The sequence below is a fragment of the Macaca nemestrina genome, chromosome 10 (genome assembly GCF_043159975.1).
Source record: "Macaca nemestrina isolate mMacNem1 chromosome 10, mMacNem.hap1, whole genome shotgun sequence".
Lineage (NCBI taxonomy): Eukaryota > Metazoa > Chordata > Mammalia > Primates > Cercopithecidae > Macaca > Macaca nemestrina.
Window position 1 is genome coordinate 3213204 of NC_092134.1, and position 22365 is coordinate 3235568.

General features: G+C 44.6%; 1 protein-coding gene and 2 long non-coding RNA genes across 7 annotated transcripts in view; 2 read left to right on the forward strand and 1 right to left on the reverse strand.

The window, feature by feature from the left end:
- LOC105495413 (transmembrane protein 132D) overlaps positions 1-22365 on the forward strand; it is an 830003-nt gene that overhangs the window by 59449 nt on the left and 748189 nt on the right. The window contains exon 1 of one of the 3 annotated variants that reach the window (XM_071070797.1): positions 10694-11444. The exons of the other annotated variants lie outside the window; for them this stretch is intronic. The gene's annotated coding sequence lies outside the window, so the exon portion shown is untranslated. Of the gene's footprint in view, positions 1-10693; positions 11445-22365 lie in introns of those variants that run through there. 3 annotated transcript variants of the gene reach the window in all.
- Positions 885-7782, reverse strand: LOC105490519 (uncharacterized). 3 transcript variants are annotated; one of them, XR_011608660.1, is made up of 4 exons: positions 7645-7782; positions 4486-4690; positions 3418-3538; positions 1986-2087 (listed from the first exon to the last, which is right to left on the reverse strand). It is a non-coding gene; the product is annotated as an uncharacterized lncRNA (long non-coding RNA). The 3 variants fall into 3 exon arrangements; XR_011608659.1 differs by lacking the exons at positions 1986-2087; positions 3418-3538 and adding an exon at positions 885-1021; XR_011608661.1 differs by lacking the exon at positions 3418-3538 and having other exon boundaries at positions 1967-2087.
- LOC139356599 (uncharacterized) lies at positions 11352-21521 on the forward strand. Its single transcript, XR_011608662.1, has 3 exons — positions 11352-11479; positions 12537-12634; positions 13979-21521. It is a non-coding gene; the product is annotated as an uncharacterized lncRNA (long non-coding RNA).

Below are 22365 nucleotides of genomic sequence, written 5' to 3' on the forward strand. Positions count from 1 at the left end.
TAAATGTTCTCTTTTGTAATGAGATACTTTTTCAATAACAAAATATTTTATCATAAAAGTTTACATAACTAATATAAGTGGAAAGCCAGGATTATTTATGAAAAATAGAGGCTAAAAATTAAACACAACAAAAGCAAACAGGCTGACTCGTCTCTTAGTAGATACGGTGTCCTGTTCTGTCTCCACTAAAAGGGGAGATCGGCAATGCTGGGGGAAATTAAAGATGCACCAGCAGGAAGCAGAAATCTCTCCCTCGCCCCAAATCTCAGATCTTCGGGAGGTCAAGGCTGGAGGATTGCTTGAGCCCAGGAGTTCTAGACCCGCCTGGGCAACATGGTGAGACCTCATCTCTGCAGAAAATTAAAAAATCAGCTGGGCGTGGTGTCATGTGCCTGTAGTCCCAGCTACTCAGGAGTCTGAGGTGGGAGGACCGCTTGAGCCCAGGAGGCTGAGGCTGCAGTGAGATAAGATCACACTACTGCACTTCAGCCTGGGAAACAGAGCAGGACTCGATCTCAAAACAAAAAATAAAACAAAGCGAAATATTGCTGCCCCAATGGCATCAATAGGATTGGCAAGAGATCGGAAAGAGAATAATTTCTTCACAGCACGACCCAGTCCTATTTAATGCCAGTTTTTTAAACCACCTAAAATCTCTGTGTCTATCCCCAGGGTCTCCATCACTTTGAGAAAATGAGATGTTGCAATTGTGGAGTTAGACATCCAGGTTACAACACACGTGGGCTTAGAGCAGGGGCTGGCTCTTAGGAGACGCTCAACGACTATCAGCCATTACGATTATTACTTAATGTTCTTATATATTAGTTTTATTTTTATTAAAGGGACCAGAACCCATGTTTTCAGTAGACTATTCCTGAGTTGATTGCTTTGGTATTTTGGGGAAAAGAGAGGACATTCTCATTTAAATACAATTAATATTTTAGCAGCGACGCATTCACCTTCACCACTTCCTCGTTGATTTCTCCATCTGTGCCTCTCGCTTCGCAAAACATCACTTTGCCTATTAAAAAAAGAGAACTTAGGGCAAAAGTTTAAGAAAGAGTTTAAATGAACATTCCAGGTAATATTAACATTTCAGGGCACCTCATTACTATTACAGAGGGAAGAAGGAAATACGGAAGCTAAAATTAACACACTTTTGGCAGAAGTTCATGGTTTTGAGAAAAAGTTTTTTTCTGAGCAGCCCTGGGACCAAGGGTTGATTAAACTGGGATTTCATCATCTCTCAGCCCTGAATGAATGAAATAAAAAGTCATTCAATCTAATTAGACAATCTTACGAGGGCTTTGAAGCAACCACCTATGGCAATTTCTTTTTTTTTTCTTTTTTTTTTAATCTTAAAAATAGATTTTTTCAGAATTATGTGAATCTTTTCTGTCTTCCTTTTGAGATTTGATACTCTCCAAGGGGGAAAAGAATAATTCAGAGCACGTTGAAAACGTTTGGTAACTACATTGTTGAGACTTTAAAAAAGTAGAATTCTGTATGTACATGGGTGTGTGCATATGTCACATACAGTATTTAATATGTAATGTGTTAACTCTGTGTGTTTATGCATCTGCAGTGCCCAGATTTGATTATTTTTACATTTCATTGTGATAAAGTTGAATACAATTCATCTGTACTCTGCCAGATCTGTACATCTCCCAGTTCCGTAACCAAACAGCACACTCAGCTAATGGTTGCTCTTAAATTTAGTCATCATTGACAATAACAATTCTAGGTGATAATTATTAAGCATTTCATGCTTTTCTTATTAAGCTTTAACGCTCTCTTTATTAAGCACTAAGCAACCATTGCATTCGAGTGTTGTCGTATTTAATTGTTACAAGTCCCATGAGGCAGGGGCCCTTGTTCCATGTTTGAGTATTAGGAACTGAGGCACTAATGGCTTCAGAAGCTCGCTGGCGTTGCCCAGGCCGCCAGGGTCAAGCCGGAACACAGCCTGGAGTTGGCCCGTGAAGCGGGCGGCCTCACCGGGAGCCGCCTTGCTGGAGGAAGGCCTGAGGGCGGGCTGCGCAGCCCCCGCGCTGGGTTTTCCTTTCCGTGTGTGCATTCTCCAAGGTCTGGATTACCCGGAGGAATAAAAAATAGATATATAAATATTTTTTAAATTATAGAAACTTAAAACTGAAACATATTTTATTTTCTCTAAGTATAATTCATTTTATGGATTGAAGTTGGAGAATGTATTTTAATGTCCGCGGAACTGTTTACTGAGAGCTTACAATGAAAGGCCACTGGACAGGTGCTCAAATGAAGGAATTCAACCCTGGGTGCCAGGGACTTGGCATAGGCACTTTCGTGAATCCTCAGACAGCCTGGGAGGGGCGTCCTTGGGGCCGTAGTGGGGGGAGGGGCCTGAAGTTCTGTGGGGGGTCAGTGCCCAGGGTCACTGAAAAGCCCGGTGCTCCATGCCTCAGCCGGCACCTTGCACCACACCAGGTGTGGTCTGCAGAGGAAGAAGAGCCTCCGGGAGCGGCGGTCTCTCACCCAGGGAGTGTACAAGGAAAATAGAGCTTTGATTGATATGTAATTTACATTTTATCCTAAACACTTAAAAATTTGAGGTTATATTTTGTAATGTGCATAATATATTAGTACATTCATGGGGGTAATAATACACATATTTAGGGGTGTATTAAAATAGTTTTTTTACTGATCAGGGGTGCATGTGAGTTTGGCAATGAGGAGTGTAGATGCCAGTGGGTGACACACTGCATGAACCCTGTGGGAGTCAGACACTCAGGGACGTTCTGTGTGGGAGCTGGGTTTGATCAGTGCTCGCCTCACCTCCCAGTTGCCGCAGGCTTGGCTCTGCAGTGGGTGATGGCCTCAGACTTAACTGCACAGCACCCACGTGGTTCCTTTGGGTCTGGATCGCCTCTGTTGAAGCCCCTATTCTCTTTCCCTTCAGATCTTCCAAGTGACCTGCTATGGACTGGCTCAGTGTTTGTAGTGTTTTCAATAGTGTGCTATGACAGCTCTCCTTATATTCACATATGTTTTTTAAAATATGCTCAGTCTTTTTTTAAGGCATATTCCTAGAAGGGGAATTCCTGGGGCCAAGACTACCTACCTACTTTAAGAGTTTGAAGTTTAAGGCCAGGTACAGTGGCTCACTTCTACAATCTCAGCACTTTGGGAGGCCAAGGCAGGCAGATCACCTGAGGTCAGGAGTTCAAGACCAGTCTGGCCACCATGGTGAAACCCTGTCTCTACTAAGAATACAGAAATTAGGGCCAGGTGGGGTGGCTCACGCCTGTAATCCCAGCACTTTGGGAGGCCGAGGTGGGCGGATCACAAGGTCAGGAGTTCGAGACCAACTTGGCCAACATAGTGAAACCCCGTTTTTACTAAAAACACAAAAAATTAGCCAGGTGTAGTGGCACGCACCTGTAATTCTGGCTACTCGGGAGACTGAGACAGGAGGATTGCTGGAAGCCGGGAGTCGAAGGTTGCAGGGACTGAGATCACATCACTGCACTCCAGCCTGGGTGACAGTGTGAGATTCCATCTCAAAAAAAAAAAAAAAAAATTAGCCGGGCATGGTAGTGGCCTTCTGTAATCCCAGCTACTCGGGAAGCTGAGGCAGGAGAATTGCTTGAACCCAGTGGTGGAGGTGGCAGTGAGCTGAGATTGCACCACTGCACTCCAGTCTGGGCAACAGACGGAGACTTCGTCTCAAAAAAAAAAAAAAAGTTTTAAGTTTAAAAGTTCCTATTCCAAACTGACCTCCAAAAAATGACAGTAGTTTATACTGCAAAATGGAATATAGCAGTGTGTGGAATATCAGTTACATTGTTCCCTTGCCAACAGTAAGTATTATAATTAAGGGGAAAAAAGAATATCTCATTATTCTTTTAATTTGCTTGTCTTTGATTACTAGTAGGTTAAATCGTTTTCTTGTTTGCCGCTGGCATTTTTTTCTTTGGAGAATCACTGTTTCCTATTCATATCCTATGAATACTATTTTTTAATGTTAGGGTATTTCTCTTTTTGATTACTTTCTAAGAGCTCATTCTGTATTCAAAATAACACTTGATCATATATGGCACAAATATTTTTTACCCAGTTTAACCAGCAGTTACAGAGCCACGTCTGCGTTAAGCCTGTCTTTTCTTACTCCTCTTTCCTTGGATTCAGTGGAAGGGCGGTGGGCAATCTAAAATCTAAGTAACTAAGAAATCAGATCTAGGAAAAAGTGCAATGCCTGAAGTGGCCATTCTGACAGACAAAGTTTTATAAATGTTTTGTCTCTCTCCTTCCAGATAAGAAACCGTTGAATTCTCTCAAATTGCATCTAGACCATAAATGCAGTCTTTCAGATTTTTAGGAAGAGAGTTGGAAAGATGCTTTCTATTCTAGAGCATACGTTGGGCAGTCCTTTTTCCTTGATCGTACCTGGGTTGATGAGTGATTTAGGAAAGACAGTGTGGACATTCTGAGTTAATAGCAGCTTACCCATGGCTTTTAATCCTGATTTATGGTCATCCTTTAAAAAGACCAGAATCCAGTGTAGCAGTTTCTGTAATGGAGAGAGCAGCTCCTCATGAAAAGCACATTGATTGATCAAATTTTATTGGTGCATGAAAACGTCAGAGGTGAATATCCTTGTTTGGTGGGGCAGCTGTTTAGGCTCAGGTCTGGGTAGTTGCTTTATTTTTGTCTGAAGAGAGAAAGAAAAAAACAGATGTTTTGGATTACATTTTGTGTGTAATTATATATGACAGATGTATTAAATTAGCCATTCCAGGGTTTTTGGAAATCTGCCTCTAAACTGTAAATTTTATTTGACTTTTTCATTTGCAGGTGGCACGAAACCATTTCATGTATATTTCATGGGCTCCGGAGAGGCAGGAAGTCCAGGAACTATTGCGATGTTTTAGTTCATTCATTCTGAGAGAGACATGGGCGGGTGGTTGGGAAGTAAATCATCTGCGTTTATGTTTTGGGTTAAAAATATTAACAGCAGATCAAAGACATTGAAAGCAAGCTTTTCATTTGGTGGGGGGAAAATCACTATTAGAAAGGTCTGAGCAACTTTGGAGTGGGAATAAATTACTTCTCCTTGGTTTTCATCTTTTAAAGCATAAATGCTTCTGTTTGGAGAAGTTGCCTCATTGAGGAAGATAAAGGTGCTATTCTTTTTTGTGTAAGTGCATGTTTTTTGTTTGTATTTTGCCGGCAACTGTAGAAAGTTTTAAAAAGCAATTGTTTGTAAACTTAGCAACTTAACAAAATTCATCTGGACATGTGAATTTTGCACTGAGGTCTTCAGTACAGTCCTTTCTGCCTTGTAAATAGCACCGTGGACCTGTGTTTAGTTTCGGTATTTCCAGCGCCCATGAAAAGGGAATCTCCTTGATAATAAATTCTTTTAGGGAGATGTCAACAAAGAAAATTGTCACAAAATACTTTCCACAAACATGCATATTTCAAATAATGCAAGGAGTATCTATAAAAAAAAATCACTAGACTTGGGTAGCACATATGTTACTACCTAGATTACATAATTATTTCTGGAATACATTCCTTTAAGTGGCAGTGGTCTCACACAGTGCTGTTTATTGACAACACACATGTGTCATGGTTTCCATTTCCTAGAGAGTGTCTTTGAACCCAACTCCTTTCTCCTGTAGGTTGGGAATAGATTTCTTTTCTTTTTCATTTACATTTTCTTCTTTGCTTTGCAAAATTTGGAATCGATTAGAGGGATAGATTTGTTAATGATGTCCTTAATTAGTCTGTTAATGGCTAAAGTTACAATGTATTTTTTTAACAAGCTGTCCAAATCTTTAAGTTTGTAGAGATGTAAGTACTATACAATAATCGTTGCCTCAGACTGCTGGATTTTAGTAACTGTGTGTGTAAATATCAACATACGTCCAGAGAGTCGTTTTACTGCAGTAATTCATCTCTTTTTATGATTTTGGGGACCCTTTCTATGATTTCATGATTCATGGGAGATGTTTATTTTATGCACATAGAAGGAAGGTAGTGTCATTATGTTGTTATAGAAGCACTACTTTTACTTCATAAAGAGCTAATGTGTACATCTTTACATTTATGAAATGTAGCATGTACTTGGGTAATATGACATTCTCTCAGTTAGTATTCGGGAGTACACACACACACATACTCTCTGCATTCCTGGAGACACAAGCAATCCACTTAATTATCAGAATCATTTAGTTAACAAACACCAATTCTGTTGATTATAGGAAACACTGCATAGATATTGAGACTCAGCTGATGGAGAACTCTCTCTCTCCTGTCTGGAGAGGATGCTGAGATCACAAGGTCTCAGCTCCAAATGTCTGCAGAGGTCAGGGAGCACATTAGACCGGAGGATTAAGCCAGATGTGAAATGGTAGTTGGAGCAGACAGGGCTTTTTAAAGGATTTTTGCAAGATCTAACCATCCTTCCTTTGAGAGGCTCCATCACAGTCATATTAAACATGTGACATGCACTCACCCTCCATATGAAATATGACTAACAGGTAAATATATAGCCATTCAATGGCAGTTGATGCATTGACACAGCTACATGAGTTGGGATTGTTAGGATGTGCTGGGTACTGGGACATCCCAGGACTTCACCGAGTTGTATTTCTCATTTCAGTTATATGTTTAGTACAAGACAGTGAAGTCCTGCTGCTCAGGGAACAGGCTGATGGAAGCTTGAGCATCTGGGAGTTGTACCATCTGTCCCAGGAGGGCTCCACACCTTCCCATGGTGGGGAAGAGAGCCCCTAGAGGGTCAGACTCAAGCTCTGAGGTGCTCCAGCAATGAAGAGGCTGGACCATTTCTGCTCAGAGTGTGTAGGAGCACAGCTGGTCCCAGGGACTCATCCCTGCAAGGCATTGGGAAAAGATGGGAAGGCACGTGAGTATTAGGTGTGCCATAGATGTCCCTGCCCCGTTTAATCAAACAACTATACTATACATTTCAAGGATTTAGCATTTTTCCAACCAGCATAATAATTTTTCATATTACAGTCTTTTTTGCCCATGATTTTTTAAAACCTCATGCACAGGCTGGGTGTGGTAGCTCAAGCCTGTAATCCCAGCACTTTGGGAGGCCGAGGCAGGTGGACCGTTTGAGGTCAGGAGTTTGAGACTAGCCTGGACAACATGGTGAAACCTTGTCTCTACCAAAAGTAAAAAAATTAGCTGGGCATGGTGGTGCTTGCTTGTAATCCCAGCTACTTGAGGGGCTGAGGCAGGAGGATCACTTGAACCTGGGAGGTTGAAGCTTCATTGAGCCAAGATCGCGCCACTGCACTTCAGCCTGGGTGACAAAGTGAGATCCTATCTCAAAACACAAACAAAAACGAACCCCCAAAACCCCAAAACCTCATGCACAGAAAATTGAGTTAACCTCAGTTTGAGGACAGACTCTCATTAACCCCAGCAAAGCCCTTTCCTTTCTGTATTTTCTGCTTTTCCTGCATCTCCTTGCACTAGGGCCATTTCTCATCTCCCATGGGTGTCGATCCTAATGCCTTTGCTATCGAGCCTCAAATATCCCTGTGTCTTTGTAAACTAAAGACAGACGCCATGTGGGCACGTGTCTTAGTGCATATGGCTGTTACAGTCTATCCTGTCTTCCTTTTTTACCTGCTTCATTCAGTAAGCAAGTGTTTCCTAAGATCTGGGCACGTTGCTGTTTGTTCATCTCCCTTCTCTTCAATTCTCCATAGTATCCGTCTTTATCAGTTCTTGTTCGGATACCAAAAAGCTCATAGATTCCATCCACTGTGCCCCAAGTTCCTGATGAGTAAAACGGCCCAACGTGCTGCCTGTGGGGAACAGAGCGTGTGCTTTCCACTTCAGGTGGTGAGATTCAGATGATTTTAAGACAGTGCTGGCCTGAGTCCTCTGTGGACGGGGTTCCATCTGTGGGTCTGCACTGTGAGCCCTGCCGCCTGATGCCTTCATCACAGGAATTGTGCTCATCCTGAAACAGACTCAGGTCCTGCTGCTCACCGCCCGGGGGCCAGAACAGAAGCGAGGAGGGGCCAGAAGAGAAGCGAGGAGTGGTGAAAGGAAAGCGGCTTTATTCAAGTGCTAGCAGCTGGGGCATGGTTAGGCTCATGTCCTTAAAAGACCATTCGTCTTTCAGGGCTGAATGAGGGGGTTTAGGAAGAAAAACTGTATGGGAGATATGCAGGAGTGGTATAGAGGGGGCGCGGGGTGTAGGTCCATGGGCCCTATTCCAATGGCTATCTTGAGAAATTGCCTGTCCGGAGGTTTGGTTGCCATTCTCTTGATGCTGGCCCGATGGTGGTGGTGGAGTAATTGTCCATAACTCCTTTTAAGCAGGAGGATTCTGGAGCTGGGTCTCGGGACTGGTTTGTTTCAAAACGAGCCTCTAGAATTTCTAAGCAAGTGCATACTTAGAGGAGCGAGCATAGCACATCGGAGTGCCTGGTGGAAAGGAGGGAAGTGAAGTCTGAAAGTGCATTTCCAGGCTACATTCTGAGATGAAGAAGGAAAGGAAAAAGGAAAAACTGTAAAATGGGTTTCAAGTCTGGGTCACTCGGTTACAATCCCTTATGGAGCAGATGGGTCTCAGTCCTTGAGCAGTGACTCGAAGGGTCCTGGGGAGGAAGAACAGAGCTGACACCCCCTCAGTGATTCCCCAACCAGGCTGGGTATCGAATCTTCTGGAGAGCACATTTGAAAGTGAGGAATCCTAGGTACTGCTCATTTGTGACATGCTGGAATTAAAAAAAAAATAGTTTTAGGCATGTAGGCATTAGGAACAACAGCCCAGGTCCCCAGACCTACTCATGCTATTGGCTTGAGAGGAATTTCTTGTAGACGACACCGACTTGTTAAATGCCTTGCCCATGGGCAGAGGAGTGGAAACTAGAACTGAAATTGGGGACGGTGCCTGTGGCAAAGGGCTGTGAATTTCACATGGGTAGAGCTTTATTCTTAGAAAAAGCACAAATTCACATTAAAAACAGGAGTGAAATGAAACAGAAATATTCTCGGTTTTTTGATTTTTTGAGATAGGGTCGTGCTCTGTTGCCCAGACTGGAGTTACAGTGGCGTGATCATAGCTCACTGCAGCCTTGAACTCCTGGGCTCAAGCAATCCTCCCACCTCCTTCTCCCAAGTATTTGGGACTACAGGTGCACACCACCACACCTGGCTTTTTTTGTTTGTTTGTTTGTTTTCATTTTTTTGTAGGGATGGGGTTTCATCACGTGGCCCAGGCTGGTCTCAAACTCCTAGGCTCAAGTGATCCACCCACCTCAGCCTCCCAAAGTGCTGGGATTACAGGCATGAACCACCATACCCAGCCCAGAAATATTCTTTAATGGTGAAGGAGGGAATTACAAGAGCAGAAAGGGAACAAGGTTTGCCTTTGTGTGTGTCTGAGTGTGGCTTACTGGAGGTCTGTATTAAAAACAATTCAGTTGCACGGGTCATGCGTAAATGCAAGGACAATTTATCTGGAAAAATATGTACGGGGCCTACGAAAGCCAAGTAGAATTGTGTGTGGAGCACACACTAAACCACAGGACAGCCTGGACTCAGGCACGAGCATCTTCAAGGTCAAAGTCTGGACATCGGCCAGAGGCATTTGTAATTTGCAAGAGGCATCAGTGTGAAGAATCCCGTAGGTCAAGGGTGACTTTCTGAGAGTGACCAGCTAAGGTAGGGAATAGAGGCGGATCGCTAGAAAGAGTTAAATGAGTTTGTTAGTTCTTAGCAAGGTGGAACTTGGATTGAAGGGGTTGAAACTAAATTCAAAACAAGCTCTCTGACAGGTAAAAAGTGGGATTATTGGAGACGGTGCCTTTGAACGACTTCCCCGGGATTCAGAAAAGTGACAGATCCATAAAGAAAGCCTTCCTCTCAGATCATGGCTGGGTTTGGGGCAGCAGTGACAGACGGAACAGAACAAATCCCTGCAGCGGCCCCTCACCATCTCTGAGCCTGCGCACCTCAGCCCTTCACCTGCGGGGCAGGGGCCTGGGAGGAGGCAGAGGTGGCCATGCTGGCATGGACCTAGCGCTGCAGAAGCCACAAAAATACTCGGATATGCATCATCTTGTTTGATGCTCCCAGTGGCCCTATGGGGGAAGCTGGGAGGATGTCATCTCCCCATTTCATAAGCAAACAGGCTCCGTGGTTTAGTGCGGGGTCCGCAAGCTTTTCTGTAAAGAGCTATGTAGTAAATATATATCCTATTTGATATGTTATATACCATGTTAGAGCATATAATATATGTTTATGATATATCCCTTTACAAAAATATTACATATATGTGTGTGTGTATATATATATACACATATATATATATATATAATTTGTAAAACACACGTGGTCTCTGTTACATCTCCTCCTCCTCCGCTTCCTCCTCATTCTTTCCCTCCCACTTTTTCCTCTCCTCCTGTTCTTTCCCTTATTCTATATCTCTTCCTCCTCTTCCTTCTTCCAACCCTTTAACAATGCTACAAAACGGCTGGGCGCAGAGGCTGACACCTGTAATTCCAGCACTTTGGGAAGCTCACGTGGGCGGATCACGAGGTCAGCATATTGAGACCAGCCTGGCCAACATGGCAAAACCTCATCTCCACTAAAATACAAAAAAAAAAAAAAAAAAAAAAAAAAAGAGCCGGGCATGGTGGTGCTACTCAGAGACTGAAGCAGGGGAATCTCTTGAACCCAGGAGGCGTAGGTTACTGTGAACCGAGATTGTGCCACTGCACTCCAGCCTGGTGACAGAGCAAGACTCAGTCTTAAAGAAAAAAAAAATGCTACAAAGCATGCTTAGTTGGAGGTCCTGCACAAACAGCCTGGGGGGTTGTTGGGAGGCTGGAGGGCTTACCCTGGGTTTAATGGCTTGCTCTGGTTTTCTGCTGGTCAGTAGAAGAGCTGTGAGGTCTGTCGGCTCTAAATCCAGCTGTTTTCTACTGAAACTAGATGCAGGTGGCTAATCATTGTTTTAACTGTGTATTCCTTAGAATACAGAATAATAGAGAAAACCGCTAGGTCATGGTCTAAAGCATCCACACGTGTTGTCTCCTTTGGAATCCACCCTGTTTTATTTTTCACAGCCGAGCCAGCTGAGGCACCGGGTGCATAATCCCCATCCAGGGTCAGAAGCTGTCGGGCCTCAGAGTGCCTCTCAAACCCACACTCACTTGGCTTCAAAGAGCACAGTCTTTCTGTGTAAAACATCATTGCGTCTTGTGATGGAAGCAGACACACACAATCGCATTTGCATATTCAGTGGTGTGCGTGTGTGGGAGGGACAATGGCTGTCTGCGCTAAGGACTGCAGCCTTGAAAGCTCATCTGTCAGTGCCCAGGTCAGCGTCTGTTCTCTCTTCTCTGGGTGTCGGGGTCTGGAGTTCCCTTTGGGAAACCACCTTTCTTCAGCCCTTCAGTGATGTGCGGGTGAGTGGGCTGGGTCCCCGCTCCTGGCTCCAGAGGTGGGTACATTGTTATGCCCAGACCGTTTATTCCCCGAAGAAGACCACCAGAGTCCAGAGTCAAAGCTAAGCAGCAAGGATCTTTATTACAGGTTCGAACCTGGAACTCTCCCTCGCTCGTGAAACGAGACGGGCAGGAGAGCTCCCCCACTCAGCTCCGAACAATGTTATATAGTCTAAGAAAAGTGGGCATAGAGTTATTATACAAATCAGATATACGATTGGCTAGTGTTTGAACAAGGCGATTTGGCTAACTATGATTGGTTCCTGCCATTTCTGATATTTTGGTTCAAACTTTGAGGCGGGAGAGCAGGTTTATGGCAGCAAGAGTTTATCTTACTTAAACACGTCTTGTGACCTTGCCTCAGAACTTACAAAATCTCTGGTATGTGCAAAACAAAATCTCTGGTACGTGCAGAAAACCAGGTACTCACAGAACTTACGAAATCTCTGGTATGTGCAAAGATTAGAGAGCAGAACAAGGGTGTAGCGGGTGGGGGGCGGGTACACATCTATCTTTGTGTCCTTTCAACATGACCCCGGGGGCAGGAGTAACCAGGCCAGTGAGATTCCATTTTGGGACTCGTGGTGGAACTTCTAGAAACTAGAAGCCTGGAGAGAAAGACCTTGGAAAGAGGAGTCTGCCTGTGGGTGGAGCCAGCTCCTAGCCTGAGCCTAGGAGGGAGGGAAGGGGAGGAGCGGAGCCAGACAGAGAGTCCTGGGGTGTCTCCGACACTTGACTTAGAAATTTGAGTAGCATGCAGTAGTAAAAATCACTTCTCAACTGAACACCCAACTAAGTTGACTTTTTTATCACCAATTATTGAAAGTCCTGAGTTACACACTCAGGTTTGAGTTTGTAAATAATCGTTGTAATAATAATAACTAACTTTTATAAAGTGCTTTCTACATGGAGAAAAATGACGAGACAAGGCCCAGGCATTTCGGGAGGTTTAGTTACCAAAGTTAAGGACGAGTGCCTGTGACACAGCCCCAGGAAGTCCTGACAACTTGTGCCCAAGGTGGTCGGGGCCCAGCTTGGTTTTATACATTTTAGGGAGACAGGAGACATCAATCAATGTATGGAAGACGGATATGGGTTCCATTCAGAAAGGCGGGGACACTGGAAGCTGGGAGGGGGCTTCCAGGTCACAGGTAGGTGAGAGAGGAAAGCTGGTGTTCTTTTGAGTTTCTGGTAAGCCTTTCCAAAGGAGGCAATCCGAATATGCATCTGTCTCGATGAGCAGAGGGATGACTTTGAATAGAATGAGAGGCAGGTTTGTTCTGGGCAGTTCTCAGCATGAATTTTCCTTTTAGATTTTAGTGATTTTGGGGGCCCAAGATATTTTCCTTTCACAGCTCTTCTGGATGACAGATTAGTGTGTATGTTGTCATCGCTCTCTCTCTCTCTCTCATGTGTCTGTATGTATTGATGGATATGTGTGTGTATCACATATATATGTATGTATGTGTATGTGTGTATGTATGTATATGGTTCTTCAATCTTCCAGTGACTGACTGGAGTAGATATTGCCATCAGCCTTAATTTGCAGTTGGAGGATGTGGGTACGGGTGCAAATACCCTGTGTCTAAGGAAACGGCTCAGAGCCTGAGTTCTGTGCCACTCTGTATCTGAGAGGCTTGAAGCTGAGTGAGATCACACTCAAGATTCTTTTTCACAAGTAAGTAATGAAATATAGCCTGAAAGGAGACAAACAAACTTAAAACCTGAGGTTTTAGCTGGAGATTTGTTTCAGCTGGTTGCAGCAGTCCACGATCTGACCTGGGTGGGCGTCGTTCTCATTGATGGTAAAAGCTCTGGGTTTCTCAGAAAAGACACCCTTACTTTTTGCCCTCTTGACTTTGGGTGATTTCAGATGAAGTGTGGAGAATCACCTACCCTTATTTCAGGCAACAAGGTGGATGCTTCAAAAGCTTCCCCCTCTCCTATGCTCTGTAGTGAAGCTTTCTAGCCTCATTTCAATTTGCACCTGAGACTTGGTCCTGGCATTTCCTAGCAGAAGCAGGAATGAAAACCAAGGGGCTGAGGTGACTCAGCTGTTACCCAAGGTCTGGAGACTGTTCCAGGAGTGGCTCAGGACAGACAATGACCTCTGTAGACAGGGAAACCTTGAGTTTGGGTGACGTGGTGTGCTTGGCGAGCTTTAGTGTCATTCCTTAGGGGAGCTTTGGGTGCCAACTTCTCCACCTTTCCAATCCCATAAAAGCACATTTGTCATAGCAAAAATTGTGCTGTACTCAGTAGTGGAATTGGATTTCACAAGCTTTATTGCTACCACCCCTAAATTCCCGGGAAGAGGAATAGGAAGAGGAAGGAAGTGTCTCTTTCTGGGGTGATGCCAATCCCTGTGGCCATCATGTTTCAGAAGAGCCACTGAACTCTATAATATCCACGATTATTATAGCGATGATTCTGTTTTTTTTTTTTTTTTCATTTTCTGATTCTCATTGTGCTTTGATGCCACTGGTTTGTTATAGGAAGAACATATCAGCTAGGAATGTCACTGGCTGCAAATAACAGGAAATTCAATCAACAGAGCCTTAGCCATCTCTGGGCTTGTTTGTCTCACATAAAAAGAAGTCTACAAATTGGTCGCTGCCAGCATCCTTGGTTCAGAAGCACAGTGGTGTTGGAGATTCACATTGGTTTCTTGCAATTAATTCCCTCAGCCATGACCTCATAGCGACAGTATGGCTTCATACCCTTCCACCTCTTTCAACGGCAAGGTGCAGAAGGCTCTGGGATAGAGAATTTTGCCTGTTTCTCTCTTGGAATAATTTCTTCCTCTAGAGGATACCTTTCATCCTTCTCTTCTCCCTCCCTTTTTTCTCCCCTCCTTTCCTCCCACCCTCCCCCCTTCCCTTCCTTCTTTCCTTCCTTTCCTTCCTTTCCTTCCCTTCCTTCCCTTCCTCCTTCTTCCCTTTCTTCTCTTCTTCCTTACTTCTCATTAGCCCACAGGGAGGATAAAATGTCTTTGAGTAGCCAACCAACCATATCTCCCACAAATAATAACATGAATTTAATTTGAGTGCTCATATTGTACCAACATAATAAGTAATGGTTGTGATATTGGGAGGGGAAGGAAAACTGCTGTGAATGCTAATAGATATTTGGGGTTTATCTGCATGGATAAATCAGAATTGTTAACATTATTTATACAGATAATAATTACATAATTTCTAAATTCACAAAAATAGTTTGGCTTAATGATCTCTAAATGTATGCAATATAACATTAGGTGGCTTTTATTAATTCTATTTATGTAATGGAGAAGCAAAGACTAATAATCCTGAATCTTAAATATGCCCAAAGAACAAGCTAAGGAAAATGCTCTGGCTCTGTGAGATGAATTCCTGAGCCTTTGCAAAGAGGGTGAGAGATCATTTCACAGAACCTTTGCCAATAATTTCTCTGTCCCAGGCCCCCTGCTTAGCCTTTATTTTGCTACTGTGGGTATCTTTGCATATGATTTGCATACAATCATTCTCATTGCAGTAAAAGAATAAGTTATTAATGTTCCTGCTGTAAACTGGGTGAGCATAAGCTTTCATTTGCAGAGTCTGTCTTTAGGGCACACTTCATTTTACTTAGAATAAATTATCATACATTTATCATTAGTTAGCAAGTTATTAACATTAATAGAAACAAATATGTGGCCCATTTCTTTAGGAAGATGATGGTTTTAATCACTTCGTGGCTGTAGCAGGCAGCTTATACATATTTTATTTTTTAATGGATGTGCTTTCTCAGTTTCCATACTCACATTCAAAACATAATTCCAAGCACTTTGCATCTGTTAGCTCGGAATGCACTTCACTGAGGTGAGGGGGCTAAAAATTCACTTCTCCAGTGACAAACAAGAACTTCCTCAGACACCTTTTTACACTTGAGACTTGCTGGAATTGGTTTGTTAAGGATGTCTGGGTCTATGGCAAGGAATGTTTTGAAATTTAATTTAGTGAACTGTCACAGTGGGAAATACAGCAGGCTTGCTAACCTGCTCAGAACTTGGGTTCCAGCAACCGCTAATGAGGAAGGACAGAAATTACTGTGGACTCAGTCTAATCAGCCATAACACTAAAATAGATAACAAGTTGCAAAATACCCATTAGTATTGTGCAAATTCTACTCCTTGCTTATATGAGGACCGTGGATGGGAGAAGAAAGCCCCTCTTGGTTCAGCTGCTTGCAGTGTTTAACCAGTGCTCCAGCGTTCTGCCTCAGGGTGTGACCATGAATTTGGGGCTTAGAAACTGGAGAGGACTTTTTGTTAATTGGGTGCCCTTGGGCAAGTTACTTAGCTCTTCAAGCCTCAGTGTCTTCATCTGCAAAATAGGAATAATCATAGCACTTATTGCATAAGACAGCCTTAAGAATTTAAGAAGGTCACGCCTGGAGAGAGCTTAGCAGAAGACCAAATATAGAGACGTGCTTAATTATTAATTGCTATTATTAAGAGTGATTATTATGAGATGTTAAATTGCCTTCTGAACCACCAAATAAGGATCACTAAAATCAGTCCATAATTTAGTATTTTGCATATTTCATTATAGTGTAATTTTTAGAATAGTTATTAGCACAGACCCTTTTTATTTTTGCATTTCAGTTCAAGACAAGACTTATTTAGTCAGCTTCTGAGAAAAGACATCGTCAAACAGCTTTTCACTCTATTTTTCTTTCACAACTAGGTCAAAGCAGGGTTTTGATTTTTTTCCTTTTTTCCTTTTTTCCTCCATCCTTGTTGCTGGTTGACCAGCGAAGCTTCTCCCGACACTTCGATTCACCCAGTCCTCGGATGGATCTTGCTGTCTCAGGCCTCTGGCCCTGCTAGTCCATTCTGTACCTTGTTACCAGGCTAAAATGTGTCCATACCTACAAAATCCAGTCCAATCCCTATCTGTTGGCTTTTGAAATTCTTTAGGTAAATACCTTCTGGTGTGGGGCATTGGGATCATTTTCCTGACCGGGTCGCTGTCACAGCGGGAGGATTCCAGCACTTCATGAGCACAAAGTTAAGTTCAAAGGAGATCTTTTTCTTCTTGTGTCCCAGGAGCAAGGCGGGCTGAACTCATTCTGTGCCTTTACCACTAGAGACATGAGGAGCTACAGGCGCGGTGAAAGGCTGACTCAAGGGAACTTGTCAGTGTACTGTGGGCTGTTTCTCCTTGTCTCTTTTCTGTCAGGAAATCAGCTATGTCATTGCTGTATCAAACAAAACATACGACACCTCTAGGCGGTTTAACCCAAAGAAGATTTATTTCTCACCCATGCTATGTGCCCAGCTCTGGTCAGCAGGATGGGCCTCTCTTTTGAGGGTCACTCAAGGACTCAGGCCGATGGAGGCTGCCTCCTGGCCCCTTCTCCTGCAGTCACAGTGGGGACACGTGTGGCCCTTGAAGTTGTCACCTGAAAGTGACATGTGGCTCTTCTGCACAGTTCAGGGATGCAGCAAATCTCAGGATCACTGCTGACTTTATACTTTTTATTAACTTGGTTTTTTTTAGAGACTGGGTCTTGCTCTGTTCCCCAGACTAGAGTGCAGTAGCGGAATCACAGCTCACCGCAGCCTCTGCCTCCTGAGCTCACGATTCTCCTGTCTCAGCCTCATGAATAGCTGCAATTATAGGCATGTGCCACCATGCCAGCTAGTTTTTTAAAATTTTTTTGGTAGAGATAGGGTCTTGCTGTGTTGGCCAGGCTGGTCTTGAACTCCTGGGCTCAAGTGATCCTCCTGCCTCATCCTCCCAAAGTGCTGGGATTGGAGGTGTGAGCCACTGCACCTGGTTACATCCCTCACTTTGAAGTGTCGGCCTGGAAGGAATGTTTGTGTGTAGCCTGGATGGCAGCCACGGTGGGCATCCCGAGGGCACAGTCCACCCCATACCATGCAGCCCCTCCTGGGTAATTGTCTGAAAGTGGAGAATCCACCCACCCAGCAGCACACACAGTGGCTCCAGATGCATGAAGCGGCAGAGAAGAGACCGGGCTTGGGAGAGTGCAGGTGGAGGGCCTCGTGTCCCCAGGGCACGGCAGGGGAGGCTGGTGTCTCCGATGGGTCAAGAGGACATTATGGAAGGTGATTGGAGCTTAAGCCTCTCGCCAGTAACCCTGTTAGCAGAGAAATTGATGAGTAAATGAGGGACAGCAGCGGTGGAGTGCACTGCCCAGCTGGTGGATGGGAGAGGAGCTTGAGCCTGAAACAGTCGCCAACCCAGGGAGACACAAAAGAAAATGGGCTGGGCGCAGTGGCTCATGCCTGTAATCCCAGCAGTTTCGGGGGCCAAGGCGGGCAGATCACCTGAAGTCAGGAGTTCGAGACCGGCCTGGCCAAGATGGCGAAACCCCATCTCTTCTTAAAAAAAAATACAAAAATTACCTGGGTGTGGTGGCCTGTACCTGTAATCTCAGCTGCTTGGGAGGCTGAGACAGGAGAATTTGCTTGAACCTGGGAGGTGGAGGTTGCAGTGAGCTGAGATCGTGCCACTGTACTCCAGCCTGGGTGACAGAATGAGACTCCATCTCAGAAAAAAAAAAAAAAAAAGAAAAAAGACTGCCCATCTGTGCTAAAGGAATAAAGTGAGCAACTAGGGAAAGTTGTTAAAGATCAACAGAGAGCAACCAGTTATCCAGGGGCCATCCCTTAAAGAAAAAGGCCTTGCTCGCCCGCTCTCTGCCTCAGCAGTAGAAGAAATACTTGCTGGATAGTGGGAGGGTGATGGAAGAGTAGGATCCTCTTACCCATCTGGGCCTTCAAATGGCTAATCTGTAAGAGTCAGCTCAGGTGGTGGAACAGGTGCCACAGACTGGGCGGCTCAACAGCAGACATTTATTTCTCACGGTCTGAAGGCTGCAAGTCCCAGATCAAGGTGTCTGCAGATTCAGTTTCTGCTGAGGGCTCTCTCCCTGTCTTGCAGATGGACACTTTCTTGCTGGGCCCTCTCATGGTGGAGAAAGGAAGCTCTGATGTTTCTTGCCCTTATAAGGAAACTGGTCCCATCCCCCGTGGGCCCCCACCATTGTGACCTCATGTAAGCCTCATCACCTCCTAAATACTTCACCTCCTGAATCCATCACACTCAGGGCCAGGGCTTCAACATAGGAATTCCAGGGGTTGGGGAGGGCACAAGCATTCAGTTGGTAACATAATCTAACATTGGTTAGGAGCTGATAGCTTAAAATATGGTTGAACAGGACTGAGTCTTCCTAGCCATAGTAAACATTTTTCAGAAATCAAAAAGTGCCTGAAAAATTATGGAGTTGCCTGAAATATTGATGATGGAGCCTGCTATATAGTAGAAAGAGATTTGATGGAATAAAGTTGAGAGCCATTACTGGAAGAAGATTAAAGCTGCTTCAAAACTTTTCCGTATGAACTGAAATTTGGTAATCCAGCTGGTTTTGTGTATGCTGTGGTGGGCTTCCTGGGTTTGAGTTCCTGCGCAGCTCTCAATAGCTGTGTGATCTTGGACCAGTGCTCTGTGCCTCAGCTGTCTCACCTGTAAACTGGCCCACAGTAGAGTGTCCCTCACAGGGCTGTCATAGGATGGGATGACTTCACCGATGAGAAGCACTTTCTTACATCAATGCGTGGCTCATGCTGAGGCCTCTATTCATGTTAGTTATTTTAGTGGGAATGAGATTGAATCAGCCCTCAATTTAAAACAGATAATAAGATTTACTATATTATGTTTTAACAAATATCTGGGCACCCTGCTTAATACCTTACATTAAGCCCTGTGAAATAGGGATTGTTCCCATTTTACAGATGAACAAACTGAGGTTTGGAGAAGTTAAATGTGACGTGGCTAGCAAGTGATGGAACCTCAAATTTGTTCTCAGTTCCACCTCCACCTGCTTCCTCTCCACAATTCTTCCTACAGCTGAGTTCCGAACACACTGGCCTGCCTCTGTGTTCCCGACCATCCTGCTTTTGCTTCCCTGGGGCCCTTGCACAGAGGGAGCATCATGGCTGAAAGGCCAATTTGCATAAAAGAGTTTGCATCACAGGTCTGAGCCCACCCTCCTTATAAAGGCTGCTGGCAAGGCTGGCCCTTGGCTGGTCCATGGCAATGTGGGTTTTAGGAGGACTCTCACCATTCCCTAACTGATGAAAGGAGCTCATCATGACTAAACTCTTTGCATAAACAATATGGCTTATGCAGTACACGTGCTTTTCTTCTAGGAGTCTGAAATTTCAGCATATGCTGGGCAGAGATGTCCACATGACCAGCCCCCCAAAACAACTGTGTCAGGCCATTCTTGCATTGCTATAAATAAATACCTGAGACTGGGTAATTTATAAAGAAAAGAGGTTTATTTGGCTCACAGTTCTGCAGGTTGTGCAGGAAGCATGGTAGCTTCTGCTTCTGGGGAGGCCTCCGGAAGCTTCCAATCATGGTAGAAGGTGAAGGAGGAGTAGGCATGTCACATGGGGAAAGCAAGGCCAAGAAAGAAATGTGGGAGGTGCCACATACTTTTAAACAACCAGATCTCACAATGACTCACTCACTACCTCGAGGACAGTACAAAGTGGATGGCACTAAACCATTCATGAGAAATCTGCCCCATGATCCACGTCTCACCAGGCCCCATCCCCAACATTGGGGATGACAAGTGAGCATGAGATCTGAGTGGGAACACAGAGCCAAACCATATCAGTGTGGATCTGTGTCCCCTGAAAATTGCGTCTTGAATTGCAATAATCCCTGAATGTCAAGGGCAGGACCATGTGGAGATACTTGAATCACGGAAGTAGTTTCCCCCATGCTGTTCTCGTGGTGGTGAGTTCTCACAAGATCTGATGGTTTTATAAGGGACTTCCTCCTTCGCTCGGCACTCCTTCTCTCTCCTGCCGCCCTGTGAGGAGGTGCTGTCCACCGTGATTGTAGGTTTCCTGGGGCCTCCCCAGCTGTGTGGAACTGTGAGTCAATTAAACCTCATTATAAGTTACCCAGTCTCAGGTATTTCTTAATAGCAGCTCGAGAATGGACTGATACGCAAACCATATCAACAACTCGGGATGCTGAGTCTCTGACAAGCTTCCATGGTAGGGGACACTTTAGGTGTTGTCAGAGCTCAGTGCTGAAGAAGTTAGGTGCCTCCTGTGTGACTCCCTGGGGAGGGACTCTTAGGAGCTTGAGCCTGACTTGCCCTGACTTCCACTGTGTACCCTTGTCCTTTGCTGATTTTGTGGTCTGACCCTCTGTTATAATAAGTCCCAGCTGTTTGTGCAACCATACGCTGAGTCCTGTGAGTCCTCCAGTGAGACAGCCAACCTGAGGGTGGTCTTCAGGACCCCAGCATGTCTCTCAGCTCCTCTAGCCACTCAGCCCTTCTCCCCTCCAACCCTGCTGCATGCCCCATCCTCAGAGATGGTGCCCCTGGTCACCCTCTCCATGGCTGACTCTTCCACTACTGTCCTCTGTCCTGTCTCTTGGTTTTGTTTTTGTCTTTGATCCTCCAGCATGTGTCTCAGATTTTCTCTCTGATGTATTTATTTCCTGTCACCCCCTACTGAATTTGCTCTGTGAGTACAAAGATCACGTCTGTCTTTTGCACTGTTATATCCTCAGCACCTAGCATGGTGCCCAGCATACAATAGGAGATGAAAAAATATTTCTTCAACAAAGGAAACCTGTGGTCTTGGCCATTTAACAGCAGCACTCCTGCCCCCCACTTCCAAAGACCGGCAGGCTTCACCATTCCCTAAATCCCAGGGGTGGTCCAGTGACCAGTATCACATCTCCTGGGAACGGGCAAGAAATGCAAGTTCTTGTCCTTCTCCCCCAGCCCACAGACTGGTGGAGTCATGGGCTGCATTTTAATAAGATCCCAGATGGTGCACCTGTGTGTTGAAGGGCGAGTGGCACTGTCCAAATGGGCTCCGTGTGTTCTGCTGCACGTTTTTGTTGGCACTTTTGCCCCTGCCTGAAAGGCTGTTCCAGTGTTTCCATATTTCTTCAGATCGAACAGGTTTTTGAGGCCTGCCTGCAGTCCAGCTTTCCCTGTGGGAAATCCTCATGTGACTTCCTTTCCAGGCAACCGATGTGCAGACCCTGAAATTATGGGCTGGCAGACTGACTTCTGGTGCCTTCAAAGTAGTTCCATTGGCCTGTTTTCTGAGGATGAAGATTCCATCTGACAGCTTTGCCACCTGTTAAAATTCAAACCCCCTAGAAGGCCAACCTTTTGGAGTCCTTTAGTCATTCTCCAACTGCGGGGAGCATCTGACGTGTGTGTTTCAGACAACACCAACACCGTGGAATTCTCCAGGAAATTAAGTTCTCTGTGCCCGAAGATGCTTGACAAATGCAAACTCACAATACACACCATTGTGTTAAATAATCTAAGTCCTGCAGTGAGAAATTGTGTCTTAATTTCTCGAACCCACTATTTCCTCAACATTTTTGATCATGGAATGTTTTCACTTTGGAACACAGAAAATCAGAATTGGAATCAGAGAATGTTGCTTTACAGTGGCTGATTTCAGATCCATTGTTAAAACGGGTTTAGATAGGAGAAAGGAGGAGGGAGAAGAGAGTGAAGAGAGGTGGTTGAGAAGCAGGCCAGAGAGGCTGAAATATAATCTTTGCTACTTGTCAGACTTATCAACACTTGGTTTGAGCCTTTCTTGCGTCCCTTTGGAATTTTTAATTAAAATCTGGGGCAGCCAGGTGTGTTGGTGCACACTTGCAGTCCTAGCTACTTGGGAGACCAAGGCAGGAGGATGGCTTGAGTCCAGGAGTTTGAGGCCAGCCTGGGCAACGTAGCAAAATCCTATCTCTAAAAACCAATAATAAAATAAAATAAAATTTGAGGAACAGTTTGTTCAGTTTTGCCTTTTCCTCTAGCTTTTGCATGCATA